Raw genomic sequence first — 23,425 nt, 5'->3', positions numbered from 1 at the left:
TTCTTTGCTCATTAATCTCTATTATTTGCTCTTCTTTGAATTATTGTGACTTTTCAGAACATGGGCAGTCCTCTGGCAGACAGATGAACGTGTTGATCTATTAGATCTTTTAGGCCCTATGATTTAGACAAAGCAGTACTATTATAACGGTTTACAGACTTTAGTGCCTCATCTTAAGGCTTTAGTGTTCAGTCCATGATATCATAGCATCTCTACAGCAGAACTCCATTGCTACAATTTGTTCTATACAAAAGGTACAAGAACAGCATAATGCTAATTATTATACTGTCAGTATAATACCACTATATCCAGACCACTATACTTGCAGTTAAATCAGAAAATGAGTAGGGGATTGCAAGTAACAACTGAGGTTAACTTTTTTTAAAATTGCCTTCATTCCAAATATGACTTTATAACACTATATACTGCAGACTGTTGCCACAAACTTACTCCTTGAACTGAGTCTCATATAATTATAAACTGGCAGTAAGAGGTACATGAGTAGTTCTAGACATACTAAAGTATTCTTCAGAAAAAAAGAAGTCCAGTGCAAGTCCATGAGTACAGATGGAAATGCTGAAGCAGATTTTCATCTTCATATTTATGTCGGTATTGTGTGAACAAAGCATTTTTTTTCTCTTCATGCATTTTTTAAAAGCTCTTGCCATTAATGTCTCATAAGACATGAAGGGAAAATCTCCCATAGAATCAATGAATTCCAGTGGAGCAAATGCTTTATTTAAATTTCATTGGTTAGGTTCCCTGAAATCCACAGGGATTTCACCTTTTCAACTTAGTGTACTTGCTACATCTGATGTTCAGTGGTCATAACTATAACTATAATCTCTCTCCCTGGCTCACTTTTAATTTCCTTTTTCTGTGATGGAGCAGTTCTTCATATTACATGTGTTTAATTTAAGATCTTCCATGTTCAGTCAAGTGTGTTTGTGGTGTTTGTTCTCCAGTCTTTAGGGAGGCAAAGAATAGACAAAGAAAAGCAGGCTGTGATGACTTGTTTGAGGTCCTTCATAGGAAGTATATCAGAAGAATGTTATTATTTTCTTCTGTATTTGTTACTGTCAATGCAATTGCTTACAGCATTTCTGCACTTTTCAGAACATATGAATTAAGGTAGGTGATTGACTTATCTCTGGGACCTGCTGCACTGCTGAGTAGCTCTCAGACCACCTGGGACAGACTGTGTCACACTGAGGTAGTGTTGTACCTCCTTGCCCAGGGAACTTGGGCTCTGGCTAGCAGAAGACCAGAAATCTGATAGTTTAATACCCAGAGCTGTGGTCTGCTCTTCAGATTTAGCAGCCACTGGGCACCATCAAGTGAAGCTCACTCAGACCAGCTACCTCATTCTTAGTGTGTTTATTTGAACTTGTAACGTGTTTCCTGGGGGGAAAAAAAGCTTTTATGAGGAGTCTGTATATGTTCAGAGTCTTTGCATGGGTGTTCTGACAAAATCTGACATTTTGTCTCTGAATTCCCAGGAGAGTACACCCAGCCATTTGAATATTTGTGAGTGGACTCCAACTGAACAAATATGAGTTATAGTTTAATTAAGAATTTAGTGGAGCTTATGTGAACAATATTTGCATGTTGTCCCATCTTCAGTCAGGGCTCTGCCTGTATCATGGGTCCAGAATAGGACTTCAGACTTCTGATTGGCATAACAAATATTTCACTGAATAGGGTTGTCACTGTGGACAGTTTACTTGGTTTTCACAGCATTTAGAAATGGTACTTGTCACCTACTGCACACAAGCCTTTTCACTACCCTGCCAACTTCAAAATTATGTGAGGAGAAATGTCTCTGCTATTTTTTTTTTTTTTAGGAATATTAACTAAGGTATGCACTTCACTTCTAAATAAGCTATAATTCAGGAAGCATTTATGTAATCTCTCTACAGCAGGAATGCTCAGAAATATTCACATTTTAAAATGTTCCACCAGTACATCTCAATAGCTATGTCTGTTTGAAGAGATTAATCTTTGGCAAAGTCCAGAAAGCTCTTGCCATGCTTGGAGCAGAATTTATTTTAGCATCTGTAAAAGGATGCCTTGCTATCTTAGTTTTCTGAAGTCCTTCTACAGTAAACAATGTTCAAGTGAGAAATCCTCCCAGTGAAGATGCCTGTATAGATGTCTGTCTCTGATGATTATAGAAGAAGCACCTTTAATCTAAGAACCTTGCAGCAGATGTTTAACTTTAAGACTTAGAACGTTAGGTGATATGAATCCTTTCGCTTATATTTACACATCAAGGTTCTGCAATGTTGATTTCCAGAATTTGACCTTCAAGCTTAACCTGATACCTGAGCCAGTGGCTGTAGCCAGACTCCCTGGCATTTCCCACTGTGCTGGCTGGGTGTGAAAAGGCTTAAGGAGTCATATCCAAAAGAACATCTATTTACCATACTGTGTTCATGTGGGCATCAACACTGCAAATCAGCATTATGCAAACAAACTCAAAAGAATCACTAAAGCTAGTAATTCTTAGGACTTTGACCTATTGAAATCTGTTCTTTGCTGGTTTAAAATACAAATGTAATTTTACCTGCTCTCCAATGAGAGGGCCACAGGTGACTGTAATCATCACAGTCAATGCTAAGCTGCTGAAAGGGAATCGGGATTTGTGTAAGAATCCATAGTTACACATCAGATCAATACTTTCACTACAGGAATTTAGAATTTGGTACACAGTCAACTCTCAGGCATCATTACTTATCCTGGATTTAATATTTCAGAGTTAGAAAATTCTGTTCAGCAGAAACACAGGTATTGCAAAACATCTATGAATCAAGGAATGAACTGAGTTCCTTTATGAAAAACATGGTAAACAGATTTCTGTAGAGCACAGGAGCAGCAATGAGAAAGGCATAGCCAAGTGTTTCTGAGTGGTACAAAACATAGTCCTGTGCCAAAAGGAGTAGTGTTAATGGTACACGAATATGGATTGAATCTACAGTCCCAATAAGCTCTACAAATAAATGGAAAGTTTGCACATGAGTAGAATTTTGGAAGTCATATGAACATAAGAATTACCATATTTTACCAGACCAAATCCTGCCTTGGTGAGCATTGTGTCATTGGTACTCCTTATTCTCTTTCTTTTTCAGCCTACCTGCATCTCAGTTATGCCCAGAATTCCCAGTAAAATCTAGATACTACTACCTAAGCATATGGTCAAAGTAATTCTCCGCCCTAAAGAATTTACAGTCTGAAACTGGGAGAACCTCCAAATGGTTGGAGCTTACCCTATTGACAAAAAATGATGTATCTTTCACTCTGGCAAACTATCCTAAGAGTCTACTTAAAGGTGCTGAGTGACCTCATTTAAACCAAACCTTAGGATTAGGCACATTGTTTGTTTAAACTTTTTTGAGATCCTGAGATATAAGAAGCTTTGGAAGTGCAAAGATTTTTTTAAACTGGCTTAATATGTTTTTGTGTTTATTTGTAGATGTAGAACTTAAGCAGTATAAAATTTGACAGCTAAGACTAGTCATGAAATGTCTCCAGGAAAATAAAAACCTGTTAACAATTTGCTGACATTCATGACAACCCCTAAATGTTTCCAAATCTGCTTCCAGGTATTCATATGCAAGAATCTGAGATCTTTTGCATTGCAAATATTAGCAAATGCTTTTTAAATCATGCTTGCTTTTCACACACCATTTATATAAGAGCTTTCTGAGTAGCAGCAAATTGTAGTCCTATTAAATTTCAGTTCACCTTCACACTGGTACTTGAGTAAAAAATTTTTTTTGGATATTTTATAGACAATCCAAAAATATATGTCAACCATTAAGGATATGAATAAAAGGTTACAAATAAGAAAATATGCTATTAATAATGAATGAGAAAGTTCTGTCTGTTTTACACATGTGAGCAGTTCAGTCAGTTTACTAAACACTGTATTTGAACAGAGGAGATTGTGTATGTCTTTTTACTGCTTTTTGAATTTCTCTAATTATTGTGAGGAGTGCAGCAAATAGAAAATAAAAAAGCACATTGGAATCTTGGGTTAATTACCAGCATTGGATAACATTCTGTTTACGGCAGCCATTTAATTTTTAATGAATAATTATTTTAAAGAGAGCAGCTTTTAATTTTATAATTCTAATATTTCTCTATGAGTTTATTTCTATGATATTCATCCTAGTTTAAATTTGACCATCTGGAATGTAAGCACAAGTGGGAAATGGAGAGAGAATTTTATCTTTTTTTGCTTTCTCTTGTGTATACCAAGTTTGTTGAAGCCTATCAGTGGGTGATGTACGGCAATTTTAATAATTTAGTCTAATTATTCATTAATTCACTGGAGATGACAGTACTTTTTTATCATATACAGTTTTGCTTCTTAATGGTTTTACTATCTTACCCTAAGGAGGGCAGAACTGGGCCAGGCAGGGAAATAAGAACATTTGCAGTTCAGTAATATAAAATGAATTAATCTGTAAGACTGACTGGTACTACTTATGTCCCCTCATTAGTATCACATTCAGTTCATTTTCCTCATCTTCTTCTGTAGTGGAACTCCCAGTTGTCTGGATTCCTGGGAGAAGGATGAGCAGCCCTGGCATACCCAGTGTACAACTCAGTCTGCATCCAGCTCTTGCATCCTGCTGGTCTCTTTGGGGACAGAGGAGGTAGCAACCACAGCATCAGGACCAGAATGTGCTGCTGCAAAGTTGTCCTGATGTGTTTTTGTTCATGTTCCCAAAAAGTTTTACTACAGCTTGAAGCAGCCTGGGCATTTAAAGTTAAGCATTACTCCTTTGATCCTGGGCCATTTGTTCTGCCTTTGTTTTGGGAATTTCCAGGAGAAATATGGTGGTAGGGTTGTCTATGTATGCATGTTACCTCAGGCCCAAAATCTAGATTGTCTGCTTTCATTTTTGCCTCTTTTGAAGCGGAACCTGCTGCAGTTTTGTGTCATCAATTTTGATCTGCTCTAAGTCGAAATCATTTATGCCAAGTAACTCTCATAAATGTGCTGGGAAGAGCAAGTTAATAGAAAGAAAAGCACCTCTGCAACTGCCTTGCAGAATGTCTTTTCCCTGCTCCCATAATTTCTACAAACAGCTTCTGATGAGGGAAGTGGGTTTTTGTGTGGAGAGTGGGAAGAAGACATCAGTTTGGAGAGGTGAGGGAAACTGGGAAGGAAAGGAGTTGGGAGTGGGGTTAGCAAACTGGAGCCATGGGGAAATGAGCTCTGGAAAAAAATGAGTACAGAGCTGACAGTGACTGCAGATGTGTTGTCACTGCCAACAGCTTTAGTGGCCCAGGCTGTCTTGACAAAAGCTGAATGCATGCAGTTGCCTAAGGAACAATGTTAAATCAATCTTTTAATTTTCCCTATTTTTATGAGATACCTTGTTTGTTCTCTGTTATTTCACCTCAGAGGGTCTTTCCCATAAGGGCTTGAAGGACACCTTAATTAGCAGCAGCAGTAATGGCTGGCAGGGAAGTAGCAGCATGTGTCCCCTTTCCTGCCTTGCCTTTTATTTGGTCAAGGAAGTCACTTGCACTTTATTTTATCATTTCTCCTCCTTATCCTTCTTCCCTCCCTCCCTCCCCCGTGTCCTGACTCCCTGCCCGGATTCAAGAGCTTGAAGGTCTGCTGGTGGTAGCCGTGGTGGCTGCAGGGAGGAGGGAAGGGGGGAAAAAGCAGAGGGAGTAAAATAAGTGTCAAGGAATTCATTGTCTGTTCTCCACCTGTTGTTATTCTGGTCCCAATCAACCTGCTAGCCAGGCTGGAGCCAGTGGCCATCTGGAAACACTGCTCTGTTTATAAACTTGGCATGAAGCAGCACTCCCGGGCCCTGACCTCCCACACAAATCTGGAAACAATTAGAGCAAGATGATAGGCAGGCAGGCAGGGAGAGAAGGGGAGGGAAAGAGCGCAGGAGAGAGGAGGCTGTAGAGAAGGGGAAAAACAGACAGAGTGAAGGGGAGCATGGAGAAGGTGGCAAATGTTTCTGAGATGCAAATATTTATGCCCACCTTAAGTGACCGCTAGCTCATTAATTATTGCCCTTGCCAAAACAGCTTTTTTTTCCATGAAGGCTAAGGCATGCTGCTTTACCTCCCCCAGCAACACAGGTTTTCCACATTATATTGTAGGTTTTACACTGCTAAAAGTTTGCTTTTACAAATCTTAGGAAATTGAAATGGGTCTGTTAGGTCCAGACGCTCAGACCCATACACGATCTGTACTTGGTGGTGTTGAAAACTGGAGTCCAAAAATTCAGCTCCTACCCATATTTATTAGCAGTAATGTCTTTCTCTGCTACTCACACACCCCAGCCCGCCTCTCTCCAGGAAGGATCGCTGCCAGTCTCCAGCTCTCTGGAGTGTGGGAGTCATTTGGGCTCAATTCTCTCAAGCCTTCCCTTGCCCCACCCTACCCACCCACTCCTATTGCAACGCATCATTGTCTTACTGGGAAGGCTGTGCTTTTCCTGGTCAAACCAGACCTTCAGTCACTGGGTTACTCCCTAGCTCCTTCCTGGATTTGGACCCTTTCCCAGCCCTGCCCGTGCCGTGCAGGTACACAGCCTGCCCGCCCATCCACCACCTATTCCAGTGGAGTCTTGAGGAGATCAAGGAAGAGCCACAAAACAAATCCATGCATTTCACTTTCTGCACGCATGGTGTGGGCAATCCTGTCCATGCTCTTGGTGGTTTTAATGTAGCTAGTACAGATGCCAGTGTGTTAATTCACCTCTCATAATGTGTCCTTTCAGTGTAACAGCTGCAAGAGCGAGTCGCGCCTGGCTGAGACAAACCTGACATTCATTCCTGCCAGCCTGCCTAAGGGAGGATCCCTTTTGGCTCACCTGACACATCTGCTACTTCCACATCGCAAGAAAGTCAAGCATTGTGTTTCAGGTGCAATAAAACATGGCTCCTTCCTGGTGTGAGGAACTGCTAGTGGTGACATTGATCTCTGAGTGCATCCCAACAGATCCGTGGACTGGACCGGGTGTGGCTGTGGCTGCCACGGCCAGAGCTGCTGCTGGGCCAGTAGGACCTGAGCCAGTGTGGCTGAGCATGTAGTATAACCCACATCTTTCAATTTCCTTGATTTTCTTCAGGTACCAGCCTTGCTTGTGAGGTGCATTGAAAGTTTATCTACCTTGCAATTCATAAAAAAATCTACAGCTCAAAATGCCCGGGATAACTTTTCCCATTATGTGGCCTTCAACGTTCTTGCCCCTGGTGCATCCCCTCAGGGCAGCCTTTGGCCCATCGGTCTCCCCAGAGTCAGTGGCTTGCCTCAGCTGTTTCGTACTGGCCACAACACAAACATGGCCCAAGTAAGACCAAGACAACTGATAATGCCCTAATGTTTGTACTACCATCAGGACAGAAATGATCAGCTGCAAGGTGAGAGTTGTTTGGACTCCACAGCTCCTCAGGAGTGGTATGTTTTGCAGCGGTGGCTGTGGTGTGATGGGGGAACCTTTCTGAATGCTAAAGGAAGTACAAAGGGTCCACTCTGCTTGTGTCATTCTGAATAACAGTTTGTCCATTATCTAATGCTGATCTTTCCCTCAAATGGTGAGCTGTCACATTTGAATACATACATAGTATCTGTGGCCTAATTCTATGGCGTGCTGGAAGTCTTTTGAAAAGGGCTTAAAAGGACTTTTCCTCTCCAAAGGAGCTCAATGGTTCAGACTCATTTTTGTGAATGAAATGTTGCTATCATAATTAGTGCTAATTGGCACTTTGTTTGCAGCCTCGTCAGCGTTTGTGATTAGCTAAACAGAATGAGGAGGTTATGAGTGCATGTCTGTACTACAGATAAATAAAAGACCTTAAAGTAAATTCCTGCTAAGGCAGCACTTTTCAGAGCACTGTGTTCATGTACTGCCTCCTTCCCTTACCAGAAATTCATGTTTCACAACCACTGGTTACTTTTCACAGATTTGCAGTAAGCATCAAGTTATTACGTTAATGTCTGGTGTGGCTATTCCTATGGTGACCCACTAAGGAATGCATTTTGTTTTGACATGGCCTTGGAAACTTAAAGGAGTACAAAATGCACAACATGCAGGCATGTAGAAATAAATACACGGAACACATCAGATATGAATAGCAAGGAGGCTAGAAGCAATTCAGCCACAGGGCTAAGAAACAAATGGTTTCTTTATGTGGCTCTGGCTGTTCGGTAGCTGTACTTCAGAGCAATGTAATGGGTTTTAATGTTCATAAAAATGTTCAATCTGGTAAACTGATTTTTAGACCCTTACACAGTCTTGTTGAAATTGGATTCATTTGAACTGTAATATAAAATATTATGTTTATTTAACCCTTGTAAAGTGATCTCCTTTGTCTTCCTGAACTTGCTGGGCAGTTAAGGATCTAGCATTCCTTCCACAGTTAATAAAGTTTTGCATTTTTCTTTCTATTCATATACTTAATTACAGTCAGACCTGGTTAACCAGCATAATTTTTTTTTAAACACTCATTATTTTATAAAGCTTTTGATTGAAAAATATAGTCATACACTGAGCCTTTGTGTATTATTTAGGTTCAAATTTAGATTTTAGATTTTTCCTGTGTGCAGCCCTGCAGATAATGCATTGTGGATCAGCTGAGGTCTGATTGTACCTATGATGCAATTTTTAAATCATGTCAGAGGCTTTGCTCTTTATAAAAGGTGGTAATCCATTTCTGTCCTCATTTTTGAGTCAAATGCTCACTGATATGAATGGCAGTTCAACATTCAAAGCAGCTCTTTTGTTCTCTGCTCTACCCATTCCCTGAATTTTCATCTGTCTTGCACCAAGGCCCCCAGAGACATTTCATACAGGCATTTCTATGTTGCTTGCAAGTGGGCAAGAATAAACTGCATTCCATATGGCCATTAGGTAACCCTTTTGCTACATGTATATTGCATTTCCCAAGGCATTCAGGATTTACAAAAATCCTTGAATGGTATAGTTGGTGTTGATCAAAGAGTCCGTGATTCAAGAATTTATGAAGAAGGATTTTGAGGTTTTCAGTCTGAAATTTTGCAGGGAATACAGTTGCTGGAATAGTGTTTAAAAATCCTAAGGCTTTTACTGGAGTTAGTTGGTAGGTAGGAGTGAAATCCCTTTACAGCCTTAAAAGACGATATAATTTGGTGTGCACTTTTGATAATTTAACAGTGAATGTCTGGCACTTGGTTTGCTATGCATGGATTGTTGAGCTCCTGGGGACCATTTCACCCCTCTCCCAATGTGGAAAATTAAACAATGTACAAGATTAGAATTTTAGCTAAAAATGAATAGTGAAAGGACACAATGCTGCAACTTTGGCTTTCACATCAGAACTGATTAATGACCACAGAAGATAAATGTAGAAGGTCAAACCTATCAATTTTAAAACACAGAGCAATTACAGAGCTGCCATTTCTTAAGTTCAAGCTTCCTGCTGCTGTAAGTCCTGCTCACAGTGGCTTATGCTGAGTGGTCAGTAAGGCTTATGAAGGCACTTTGCATAAGGCTGAATTTTATCAGGGAGACTTTTTAGCTGTGAATCAGATAAATCTTTGTGTGTAAGCTCAATATTTTGATACTACTAGGATAAATGTAAAGCTGTGAAGGATTTTAGGAAAGCACCTACCAAAATAAGGGAGGAAAATCTGAGATCCTTTTTTGTGTATGTCCTTACATTTGTAATTTATGGAAGATAGCTTCATCTCTGAGGAAACATCTGTATTTCATTGGGGTGCTGTTTTCTACCTAGTTTTATAGCATGACTAATCGAAGCACTGAGAGATCAAGTGCCTCACTCAGGGTCAGAGATCATTTTGGTAGCTCTGTCTTAAGCCTATATTTCAGCATGACTCTGAGTTTGCGATAAGACAACCCCTGCAAACTCCAAAACTAAAGGCAATATAAATAACTGTGTATAGTCTAACCAGTATGACTGTGTTGTTGTCATTGTTGTTTGACATTCTCTTTTAAAACACTCTGTGGAGAGAGTACACTAAGAGTGTCCAGGAAGGGAGTAAGTGAAAGAAAACACTTTGTTCTGTGTTCACAAAGCAGTAACAAGAATTTGTACAAACTATTTCCATGTCCAGAGCTTGAATGTTTCAAAGTCTTTTCTACAGAGTGCCTTGTAATCATTATCCTCAGCATCCTGTTTAAGAGAAGCTATTAACTACTTGCAGTACTTTCCTTCTATTTTTCAGTAAGATAATATGAGGCAAAGGCCAAGAGCTAACGTCAGGTTGTGTCCAAAGCACTTTTTTTTTTAGAAGAGGTCTGTTAGTGGATATTTTTGAAGTGGCAGAAAGGAAGCACCGGGGCAGTGTCCTTCCTGGCTCTGCACAGCTTCCTGCGCGCTTCCCTGCCGAAGCTTTAGTCAGAGCCCTGCAACAATTCATGCTCAACCTCCCACACCATCGTCTGCCTGGCTTTGATTTTCTGAACTTGTACAATCGACTGGCAGGTCTGTTCGCTGACTTAACGATGAGTGTGCAGGTGGCAGAGCAAAGAGCCAGCAGAAATATCTTTGTGATTCAGAGATTGTGAACGATCTCTGTGTGTGCGTCTTTGAATACACCTGCCCTTTAATGCTACAGTAGACAGGGTTGTGTAATGTACCCAGATTAAAGTCTACAGGGCTCTTGGAGAAACACATTGTGGTAAACAAAAAAAAAAAAAAAAAAAAAAAAAAAAAAAAAAAAAAAAAAATTAGAGCTAACTGCTGACTAAACTCTTTTCACCCGCACTTTTCTCATATCCTTGGTCATGAACTCTCTCCAAACGTCTTCCCACCTGTTTATGGCTTGGCTCTCTGGGCCAGGTACTGTTCCCATTGGCACAAGTGCAAATCCAGTTACCTGATTTAAATTAAAACCTGTTGGGCTGCTCAGGCTTCACATTGTTGTAGTCATTGTGGAGCCACAATTTGTGAATGGAGTGATGTCTAGAACTGTAATTTCCTGCAAATGATGAAGAAGATGCTGATTTTGCCTGTGGCAACAGCTGCTGAGAAAGGGAAGAGAAAAACCTTTGCAAGAGCAGGAGGAGATAACAAGTGCAATGTGCAGTGAAGAGTCAGTCAAAGAAATGGTTATCTTTGACTATATGTTCACTGAAAGAAACAAGGATTTGCAGGCTTTTTGTTTTTCTGCTTCTTGTGAGTGTGCTTTTTATTGTATTTACTTTATTAAAATATAAACAGCCTTTTTTCTTCTCCCCTTTCTCTTCTAATAGAATGACTATTAGTAACTTCATCTTGAGAAATAGTGTAGTAATGCAGTTCAATATTTGTTCTTTCTCTTAGTGTTTTTAAAGTCCTTGAGCTAATTTTGTCTTAAAAACAGGCTGACTCCTCAAAGAGGCTCCCACTGTTCTGGTTCCTGTTATCATTGCAGTGAGAAACTTGTTTCTATCTCCCTATGGCTGAATGCATCAAGGAAGGCTGATGCCCCTCAAGAAGCCATCAGTCTTTGATTTTTCTTTAAGAGGATGGAGGACAGCAGAGTTTGGAGAAGTTGCACCCAGGGGTAGTAGAGCTAACCATCTACGTGTTACAGCTGCTGTCATGAGGGATCCCACTGCTCTGCACACTTGGGATAGATTGCAAGGCAAATGTTTAGTGAGAAACCAGATATATTGAAGAAAGAAATATTAAATTTTATGAGGACAAAAGGAATCTGCTGTTATCAGAAACACCTGGGTCCTCAGATCAGCCAGGGTCAACAAAGCCTATATTCTTCCTGCCACATATATATGAAATATAATTTGAATAAAAAGACACGGCAGATCATAAGAGATGAGGACTTTTTGCACCATCTCCATTACGTTGTTGTTAACGTGCCTCTCTGTTTCAAGTCAGGCTGTACTTGTGCACTTCATTGGGAATGGCTTTGTAACCATGTTCTGTAGATGACTCGTGTAGTTTTGTGAGAATTCACCATTATGTAACAGGAAACATTAAGAGAGGACTGGATGGGTTAATGTACTCAATGATTTTAGATTATTAACATATATGCTGTGCAGTTGTTAAACCAGATTTTTTGCTGCTTTTTTGTTATTGTTGTCATTGTTCAATTGCACATTTTCATGTTAGTTTTGATAATGCCAGAAAACTGCCCACATTGTTTTTGTACTCGGAATGGTTTGCTGTGTGTTTAGTGTATTCCCAATGCGGACTAAATGTTTGTATTATTATAGTAGCTCTGACATGTTCCCAAATAATATTATCTGGGATTTGATGAGTGACTACTGTTGATGTAATGCAAATGTAAGCTGTATTAAAAAAAAGTTTCTTCCATCTCTCTTGGATACAAAAATCTGTCTGGTACATCAGCTTACTTTTGTACTCAGCAGCTGCTTTAACAGCACTTAACACTAAGTCATGAAATGGAATAGATCTCAATGAAGTGAAGTGAATGTCCATTCTGGGCATGAAGTTTTACATTGTGTAGCCCAAATTTTTGTCAGGACCACTCTATTTCTATTTAATCTTCAAAAATGCTTTGCTTTTTTGCACAATATTGGAGGCATATGACTGTGTCAAATTACATTTGCTGTTATTTTAGAAGAGATCTGTGAATGTTGTGAGTGAAAACTTGTGTTGCATGGTATCCGTTTTACTGCTGTGTTCAGGATTGTGCTGCATACCTTTGCATAGTGAATGGCAAATGTGAAGAAATCTAAACTGGATTTTTTGTTGTCATTTAGATTCCTTTTCATTATTTCCAGATACAATTCTTCAGTACCCCAATGGCACATACATAATTTAAAGTGTATATTTTTATAGTACTATTTCATTAGTCTAAAAATATTACCACAAAACTCCCCAGTCTGCATTACATACATTTACTCTGTGACGTACATTTAGTGGTGATAAAAAATTTCTCTGTATCCTATTGAAGAAAAACAGTAGAAAAATAGAGCTAGGAGGGAATTCACCTGCTTCGGCCTTCTGACTCAAGGCTTCTCATGTTGAGCATTCCTGACAGCTGCCTGTGGAAGTCCTGGAACTGTTTGGTTCTGTACTGTAGGACTTCCTGATATTGTGCAGTTTGCATTAATTTAGAGACATCCCTGTTACCTCTTAGGTTGAACTGTGCTCTGCTTCTGAAGGTTCTGGTGCAAGGGCTTCTTCTGTTGTGTCCTGCTGTCTGCCATTGCTGCTTTAATCACCACACTGGTTAAGACTTCTGTGGGCTAGAAGGACCTGATAGTTTGTGTCACAACATAAGAGTGCCATTTTGAGAGCAGCTATGCTGAGGCTGGCCCTGGTAAGAAAGTCACTCAGCTGTAATGTGAGCACAGCACCTACCTACAGATTTTTGGAAGCAGAAATGGCTTTATAGGGCTTTTTATTTCAATTGCCTCATTAATTTACTTTGCTGTGTGAGACAGGGAAACCTTGCTTTTTGTTCTTTGGTGTTTATGGGTTTCTGCAAAGATGTAATGGTGATATTTTTTACAAAATGTAACAGTTATCATGCTTGTAAATCAGAATAATAAATCATGGAGTTTCTTTTTTCTTTTTGGTGGGCTATTTCTGTCTGAGAGTTGCATTCCCTGTGCACTAAAAAGGACATGTTTCCTGACCACTAAACACCTTTTCCGCTTCATGTAAGTTGACACTTGTTTTTGCAGTACCAGAAAAAGTGAAATCAACGAAAAGAAGTCAGGTTTTGGTTTTTAAATGGTCTATGGGGCACAGATAATTTATACATCATCATCATTATCAGGTTACGTCAGAGTTATGTTTCCTTTAGTGAAAACCGATTTATTGAATGCTGAAATAAAAATCCCTATTTCAAGCAATACCCAAGACTTTCAATTTTGCTTCTGCTGCCTCAGGAGGTCCTCCTTCTAGGAAAACTGATTGCAGGAGACACACATTTTCCATAAGTTTTCTCCTGCCTTGTACTGCTTTCATCCATGCTCCTTAAGCATAAATTAATTTAGAGAAGGTTTGCTATATATTTCTCAGGGGTAGAATACTTCACCATAGGTGAGATTCTATAGCAGGAATCTTGGCTATAAAGAGTGTTAGATTTTATAACATTATTTCACTCATTAAAATGAAAATATTACAGTGCAGTTGTCTGAAGACTGAGAGTAAAATTTAATCTCTTTCTGCTACCTGTTTTATTGTCAAATTCACCCCAGCCCCCTCTCCCAAGACTAAAGTACAAAAGAGGTGGCCTTGGGATGTGATACTAAAAGTGGACTGGAAGTGGAGAAAAGGAACATTTCATGAAAAAGAAAATAGTTTACCAAAACTGTATTTGTAGGTTCTTAAACTATTCACATTCCCATCAGAGCTTGTTCCTTCATGATTCAGATTCTTCCCTGGCTTAGTGCTGCAGTGAAATCATACTTCTGTGCTTCTGACATTGCAGGCTGTTGCCAGCACAGAAATGATAGTGATAACACAAGTCCACCAGGGATGGGCAAACTACTTCAATAAAAATAGCAACTACAATGAATCTCAGTCCAAATTTTGAACTCCCCTCCTGCCTATTTTTTTTTTTTTAAGCTAACATGATTTCAATAAGTACCTCCCTGAAATTAATCATGCGGACTCTACGGTCTTGGCTGTCTTCACTGATCCAGCTGCTGTCCTCAAATCTGACAATTTCCATTGCTTCCCTTGGGTTAGAGGGAGTAAGTACATTTTGGGGTATACCTTTGACCTGAGGAATGCATGGGATGGGAAGACATCAGCCAGCTGAGCCCAAAAGAAAATGTGCCAAAGCTGAGACTGCTCTGATGAAATATAGCTTGGAAAGGGGAGCTCTTAGAAGCCAGAGGGAAGGAACTGCTTTAGGTACAAGGGGAGGGAGAATGAGGATGGGGATGAAAAAATCTGATTATTTTGGAGAGAATAAATTCAGAATAGAAGAAAGCTATTTTAGAAGGTTTCCTTAAGCCCTAGAGCATCCAGACCACACTGCCAGATTGTCTCAGCCTGAAGTGGGAGTCCTTAGAGTGAGGATGAACAGAGCCTTGCACACTTTATGCAAAAGTGAAATTAAACAGCTTTGTGGGGTAATATAACTTCTGTCTACATCTGTGGTGGGAAGTTGGCCCAGACAGTATAGGGGTGGGAGAATGAATAATGGCACAACTGGTCCCCCATGAACCTCAATGCAGGGGACAGGCTGAGCACTCCCAGGGGAACGGACTCCAACAGGTCAACAGACCATGCAGCCCCAGTGCCCCTTGTAGGTCAGGATCTTGAGAAATCCCTTCTACTTATGCTTAGGCCATGTTAGGCATAAAGGATGTGAACTTGCTTTGCTATCCTCCAGGCTCAGCAGTGGAGGTACCTGCTGGTCAGGAATGGCTGTGGCCACATGGCAGACTTGTCTTGGCTCAATCCTGGGTTTACAGAGCCATAGGACTTTTGGGATGCAGCTGGCTGATGCCCAGCTCGGTGGAATAAGAGCAGAGAAGCAAGGATCTGTCTCACTATGTCAGTGCATCCCTGTGGGTGAAATGCAGCTCCTGTTCCTGTGGTTCTCTGTGAAAGTTCAGCTGTGGAGAGAAAATCAGCTTGTGAAAGAAGGCAGCTTGCTTTTTGACACAACTAGTGCAGTTCATTAGCACCTCTGAGGAGACAAATGAAAAGGAACAGAAAGAAGGTGGAGGAAATTTACAGTTAATGGTCGTGTGCTGGTGAGCTTTCCAGAGGGTGGAAGTTTCTCTTTAAGCCACGTACAGTACATGCTGAGGAGAAAGTGTGTGGGAAAGGTTACAGTGAATTTGCCCTCACATAAGAATCACTTCAGAGCAAACAACCGTCCCAACATGAGAAAATTATTTCAAGCCATGAGAAGCTGAAATGTTGTTCAAGGACTTGTGAGATCTGTTTTCTGTATTTCTTCCCCCCCACTTCCCCCCCGTCCCTCCCCCCCCATGTTCTTAGCTTAGGTAATATTTACAGTTTTAAGCATTTTGTTTATTTGCCACAGTGTTCACTTTTATCAAACGATCACATGCCTTGCTGTGGTCAATATTACATCTTATTAGGGGGTAGCTGTGCAGTGCTCTTCCAGCATAAAATTTGCTTTAGTAACTGGCCTTTAGAAACTGTGCTTCTTCATGACTCTGGTGTTTAATTTCATGCCAAGTGTGAAAATTAACTTGTTCAGTATAAAAAATAATGGTATATATACAGTGCCATTGATCTCACATTTCAAAATATGGTTAAAGCTATACTGAATAAATCCATAGCAAGTACTTCTGGATGCTTTTCCTCTGACTAATGGAAACTTTGCTTGTGCCTGACAGAACAGAGGGGGCTGCCAAGATGGTGGTGGAGGAGGAAGGAGGCAGGAGCCCAGGGCAATTCCCATGGGTCTGGCAACAAAAGGAGCCCAACCTTCTTCTTTCTGCTCTGACAACCTCCTTCTCATCTCCATCACACTCTGTGCTGCCCAGGAAAACTTTGCCATGGTGCCATCATGCCACAGGGACTTTCTGGGCTGCCTGTAACTGGTGCATGTGCTGTACTTGCCCAGCTGGTTCCAGGCACATCTCCAGGGGTGCCTTGTCCCGCCTGTGTGTCTCTGCAGAAGCCGTCTCTGCAGTCGCAGTGTCCCGGAGCTGTGACTGTAATGGGGAATTAAAAAATCCCACCCAAACCCCCACAAGCTGGGAGTAATGGCTTTTCCTGAATCCTCCTTCCTTTGTGGCCACTGCTAGGACCAACCGTGAGAAGATGGTCACTGGACAGAAGCAATTTTCAGACAGCCTGAGTAGATCTCAAAGGCAGATATGATGAGGTCTTGTTAATAGATCTATTTATTCCATCCTGAATGATGTTTTGCTCTTAAATAGGTATAGACTCACAGGGTAGTGTCAGGGACTCTGAACACTGAAAAAAAGAACTAATTTCTGCCTGTGAAACTAAAAACCTCACCTAGTTTTATTGACATTTCTCTTCCTTCCTTCATGCCTTAAAACTCAAAATAAGGTTCAGGTGCTCAGTAAGCATTTTTCAAGAGGTAGAGGGAAGCCAGCATGTTTCAGTGCTCTTAACTGTGTGTGTGAAATTCATGGATTCTAAACATTAAGAAGGGCACTCTGAGGCCATTAATTTGTACCTGCAGGGGAGGAGTTTGGTGTTTTAGCCATAATTCAGCCATTACATCAAGACCTTGGAAATTAGACTTTTATTCTGCTTGGGATAATTTTAAAATTAGGCCATTCTGGATTATCCTGAAATGGTGCAGCAACATCTGGTGGGAAAAAAGCTATGCTGCAAAGATGCAATGCAGAGCTGCCAGGGAGTGGGTTTCCTCCCTGACTTCAGCCGAACTTGTTACACAACTTGGATCAATGATGTTGTAATACACAGAAGGGTGGATAAATTCACTGGTATGGTTCTCCAGACTGGATTGTATGATTCTGTATTGCCCAAATGAGAAATAGACAACATACAGTAGACATAACTTGAAATGGGCAATCATCAGTACAGGAGAAGATCCCATGGAAGTTCATTAACATTAACAATTTCATGAATGATTTGCAAGGAACCCTGTGAATTTGGTGTTTAGATTAACTGTGGATAACCAAAAAAAAAAAAAAAAAAAAAGAAAAAGGGAATGATGAATTATAAACATAGGTCATATTATTTTATTTCAGCTGTATTTAAGGTCATACATTAAGAAAGATATTTCATTCTTGGAGAAAGGCAGAGGCTGTGTGATCTGTCTTGAGAAGAAATAAAATTGCAAAAGAAGTTGTTTTTCTAGTGTTCATGAGTTCTTATGTTGATGTTTGTCAACAAGAGCTAACGCACAGTATGTAAATGGTGTTGTATGACTGGGAAATGAGAGGCTGTGTTACCTCTGTTTGTGGTGGTGGTGGAGTGCTGTTGTGGCAATGTTGTGTCCAGTTCTACTATTTTACCTTTTTTGTACCTTTTCTCACAGATGAAGCAGGGATGCAGCAAACTACCACTATATCTTTCCCCTTATATATTTCACTATATATTTTAAATCATAGTGAAATATTGAAATCTCAAGGGAAAGAGATTTTGACCACTGGAGATTTCAAACAGATCTTGTGAAGTAGTTGGTCTGATTTTTGGTACAATGAACTTCAGAGAATTTTGGCTAAGACTTTATTTTTTCAAATGTTTTTTTTTAACAAACTGTGGCTTATGAGACAAACTTTTTCAATCAAATTGCCCACTAAAAATCACAAAGTGTACTTTAAACAAACCCCACATTTGCTCAGCTGACTCTAGTATAAGAGGAGGAAACATGCTATCACTACATATTCTTAGAAAGTTCAATAGCAATAAATAGAAAATATAGGAACAGGCAGATTTTTTACATTTTTCAGAATAGTATTAACTGGTGAAAGCAGAAGATTGTCTAAGTGACTTTCTAACAATAAGATTTACTCTTCATCTACATCTTCTTTTATAGAAAACGTTTATTAAGTATTAAATTTCACCCCATCCTAAAAATAGCTTTTTTGGAAAAGTATAGGAATGTGACTGTATGATCATGAGGTTCTATTTAATGTTAAGCAGACTATGGAATGTCTAAATTATTGTCTTTCTTATATATTTTCTAATATTTCATGGCAATGATTTTTATACTATGAAACATAAAATATCCTCTATCTTGTCTGTGCATCCAAAGACTTGTTCAGTCTTTCAGCATTAGAAGGTGACATGGTTCTGGCAGAGAAGTGTAGTCAGCTTGAGGATGTGACCCACTACATGCATTTACTGTAAATTAAACAAACATTTTCTTCTGTAGACACAGGATATACCAGCACGTGTGTAAAATATTTATACTATCCCAGGCTTCCCACTGACACCAATAGAATTTCTGTCTATGAATGTAGGGGGATCTTATTCTTCAGGAAACTTCTAGACTTGTATATGTAGAAAATTCAGGGTTTGCAGTCAGATTCACCGTGGGTGTGAATCTTCATTGAGTTTGTTGGTGTTTGTTGATGTAGAGAAGCAGAAAATTTGGTCTCCCTCTTACTAAGTTCTGTTTATTTAGAAAGTGGTAGCAATGTTCAGCATATGGATCTGACCAAACAAGTGGTTCAGTGAACACACAAAAGTCTGCTTTTCTAAAGTATTTGTACCTTGCTGCTGTTGAATTCAACAGAAGTATCCTAAAGCTGAAGCATAAATTTCCCCCTAATTAGAGACCAGAGAAACAAGACAAGAAAGAGACATATGAATTCCCTCAGCATGTAAAAATCTTGACCTAGATTCTATGATGAAACTCAATTGACCTAGATAGCGTGCTTAACAATTTTAAAACAGGCCAATAGCTACTTCTTTCATTTATAAATTGCAAGTGATTTTGCTCTTTAAGTTAATAAAAGAGAAGGCTTGTCAGCATTGTACCCAGGATGGTTTTATATCAGTGCAGTACCAAAGGTAGTTCTCCCACTGAGAATGGAGGGAGTTGGAGAGAGAGGGACAGAGAGGTCCTGCTGGGCCAGGTGGATGTTGATGGCTTGCCCAGGTGAAGCAGACAGCGCTTAGTGGAGCAATGACCCTAATAGAAACTTCTGATCCCAGAAGGGCAGGTGAGCCTTTCTTCCTGAGCTTATGCCCACTTGATGAGATGAGACCATACATTCACCATCAATGCACGCATGAAAATATGGTGTCAGTGTCCAGTGAATTGTGCTTGAGGAATTCTCCCATCCTGTTGTGTTAAGGGATCTTCCTTGTCTGTTTCTGAAAAGCAGCAACTTCCTGAATTGCCTCCCCCTTGTAACTTGCCATTTGAGTGCTCCTATTCTGCCTTAAGGCAACATTGAAGAGGAAACCTTTAATTCCTAGAAATTGCTAGAAATGACCATTTAATGTGGTCTCTGTGTGAACAACTGTTGTCTCTTTTCTTGTGCCTGACGTTAGGACCAGGGTACAGGAGCCTTCCTGTGTAGGTTTAATACAGAACAGTGAATGGGAAGAGTTTGGGCTTCTTATGAAGGTCCATGATTAAATATCTTATTTTGTTCTCTAAAATAGGTTGTAAACTTTTACATCATTTTACATCATTTTACCATCCCAACACATTCATTAGCTATTCCTGCAGTTTAGAGTCCCTGTGCTGGAGACCAGAACTATATCTGGCTCCTGAATCTGTTGCTTGTCAGTGGAGAAAATTAAAGCATATATCAAAGCAAAGTAACATTTCTTTTATAACTATTAGAATTATTCAGCTTGGAGCTTAAACCTGCATACTGTGCTATTACACAGTGGAAATGGACCTGGGATAATTTATTTACTAATTAACCGTTGTCATGGAGCATACCTTGCCAACTATACATTGCCACATCACCATTCTTGAAAGTCACACAGCAGAGAGCATGTGAAAGTGCTCTGTATTAAGAAAAACAACAACATTTTTTCCAAACCTGCTAAACTGGCATTATATTCCCTACGTTATTATATTTGGCTACTGTTTAGGGGTGGAAGAATCAGGAACCTATAATTGAAGAATACCATGGTATAAAAGCTTTTAACTCATTTAAGATTTTATTCCATTTTGGAAAGTGTTAGACAAAGACAAAATGTTTTTTTCCTATGAGAACTATTTTTGGCTAAAGTGATATCCAAAGTAAAAAGGTTTAATAGCTTCTGGGAACCCCGAAATTTTTGCTGTCTTTACTCCTACCTTTATGTGTCATCTGTTTTTGTGCAAACAGCAAATAACCCAGTTGCAGAAGACCCCATAATACTGCACAGAAATATGTCTTAGGTGGTGTATACAGTCTTTTGCAGAATTAAGACTTCAATTCATCCTCCAACTAAAAATTATAGGAGTGCATTCAGTGATTGGTAGTATCAGATATAAGAGCTGACATCAGCCTTCAGCCATTCCTTACTCAGGGATTTTTATTGCAAATGACAGCTTGATTCTACATTGTGCTGCTCACATGAAGGCTCTGCTTTTCAAAAAGTGCTGAATCTTCTACCATTGTTGGAAAATATGGAGTTGAGCTTTTGGAAATGTTACTTTGATTGTGCCACCTCACTCACCAAGACCCACATTTCATGTGAAATGAGTTATATTTCTTTTGGTTGGGCCTATTTTAAGTAATTGTGCCACTCCATCTTTCTTCCCTCAAAGCCTCAGATGGACAGTTGTGACTATTTTGGGTACTGGATACCAAGAAAGATATAAAAAACTTGAGAAGGATTCAGATTAGGCTAGATAGACTGAGATATGGGAAAGACAAAAAAACTGAATTTATCTTGAAAATGAGACTTGGGAGTAAAATGTCAGTATTCAAACACATAAAAGGTAGAAAGAAGGGAAAAGAATGAACTGTACCTTTAAGTGATTTAAAGTGATTAAATCACTGGGTAATTGAGTGGTTTAAAGAATGTATTCAGAATAACTTCTCAGTTGTAAAAATAATGAAATCTTAAAAAAATTGTTGAGGAAGGCTGCAGTATTGGTATACTGAAGATGTTTAAACATCAGGATTAAATGAACTGAAATTGTTTCTAGCTTGTGTTGAGAAGAGTTTTTTTGAGATCACTTCAAATAGCCTTTTGACATCTCTTCCCACCTATTTCCTATCATGCTGCAATTTTATTTGTTGGAAGAAAAAAACATGGAAGAACAAGGTCTTTTGTTTCCCAGCACAAATGATTTAAAGTATTAGTGGATTTGCTGAACATGTTATTTTGATAAAAGTGTGACCCTAAAAAGCCAAAGAATTTAGTATACACTATCTAAGACCTCACAGTTGATCCATAGCTGTGTGCTGTAGTGTTGTAAAGAGCTGGGTTGGAGTGTGACTGAGCTGGATATCCTGCTTCAGGCAAGAGAACTGCAGGAGAGGAAGAAAGAAGGGGACAATTAGGAGAAGTGACTTATCTGTCTCATTTAAACAGCAACAATGATAGGGAGTGAAGTCCAGAGAGGCTAAGGGAAGGGTACTAAAAGTGTGAGATATCAGAGAGTAGAAAAACCCCCAGAGTTCAAGAGAGAGCTGAAAAGAGCCTCCAAGGGGAGAAGTGTAGTTTAAGAAAATGTAGGTATGTGTTTTTCTGTGTGTGAAAGCATAATAGGATAGAAATTTGTATTATGTAAGTTTCTCTGGGCATCATCCACATCTTTCCTCTCCAAGCAAGACTGCCCTTCCCCTCAAGCCACAAGTAATGCATTGACTTGCTTGTTCTTTCTCACCAACCCTTATGTAATTTGTATGCTGGACTTTCCAGTGTCCCAGCTTCAAGAGGTGTGAAGAACATCGTGCTTCAAGTTAGGATGTATCTTAACACACAAGAAGGGACCCTGCTTCTTAGGTTCTTGTATATAAAGTGGGTTGTGCTGATGCTTCTTCCAGCTGTGATTCAAGAGAAATCATAAACCTGCCGTGCACTGTTGTGGTTTAAGCCCAGCTAGCAACTAAGTACCACAGAGCCACTTGTTCGCTCCCTGCCCCTTCTCTGTGGATAGGGTGGAGAATTGGAAAAAAAAAAAAAAAAAGCAATCAGTAAGGCTCATATATTGAGATAAAAACCAGTTGCTCATCACCTTCTGACTGATGCTCAGTCCCCAAATCCCTCTGCTCCAGCCAACACCCCCCAGTTCATACACTGAGCATGATGCTCTGTGGTATGGAATATCCCTTTGGCCAGCTTAGGTCAGCTGTCCTGGCTGTGCTCCCTCCTGGCTTCTTGTGCACCTGCTCACTGGCAGGGCATGGGAAACTGGAAAGTATTTGACTTAGAGTAAGCACTGCTTAGCAACAAGAAAAACATCAGTGTGTTATTAACTCTCAACCTGAATCCAAAAAGTGCAGCACTGTACCAGCTACTAAAACTGACTGTATCCAAGCTGAAACCAGGTGATGAACACACAGACAGGAATCATATGCACCTAGTGCAAGATATCAAAGACCAGTTTCCCAAAGGTGTCTAAGTCAGTGCTTTTAGGTTGAGGAGAGTGGCAGGATTGCAGACATGCTCTCTTCTTTCTTCACCTGTGTTGTGTCCATGTGTGTCCCTGTTGCTGACCTGTGAACCTCACTCCATACTCCTGTTTTCCTGACAGTGGAAGGAGGGATGTAAGGCAGATGAGACTTGTCAGTACAGTGGGTTTAATGCTTGCCATAGTTTGCTAGGGCAAAAGGAAGAGTCACCATACCGACATCCCTTGTAGGTATGTCCCCCAGACACCTAACTGTAAATAGCCAGCTAATTTAGCACTGCTATGGCTACACACGAGGTACTTCTTTGCTAAGCTGGTAAATTAGCTATATGCTATGGACATATTTACCCTTGCTTCCTTCACATGATTCTTCCTATTTGTGAATAAGTACTCATATTAAAAAGCTGTTTTCTGTATTTTGTTGTTTTGAGCTTTAATTAAATTGTAATAAATGTATTCATCTTCTTGAAAATGAAAACCAAGGAGCTCAGT

The sequence above is a fragment of the Lonchura striata genome, chromosome 1 (genome assembly GCF_046129695.1).
Source record: "Lonchura striata isolate bLonStr1 chromosome 1, bLonStr1.mat, whole genome shotgun sequence".
Classification (NCBI taxonomy): Eukaryota; Metazoa; Chordata; class Aves; order Passeriformes; family Estrildidae; genus Lonchura; species Lonchura striata.
The sequence above is the reverse complement of the archived record's forward strand: the minus strand, read 5'-3'. Positions refer to the sequence as shown.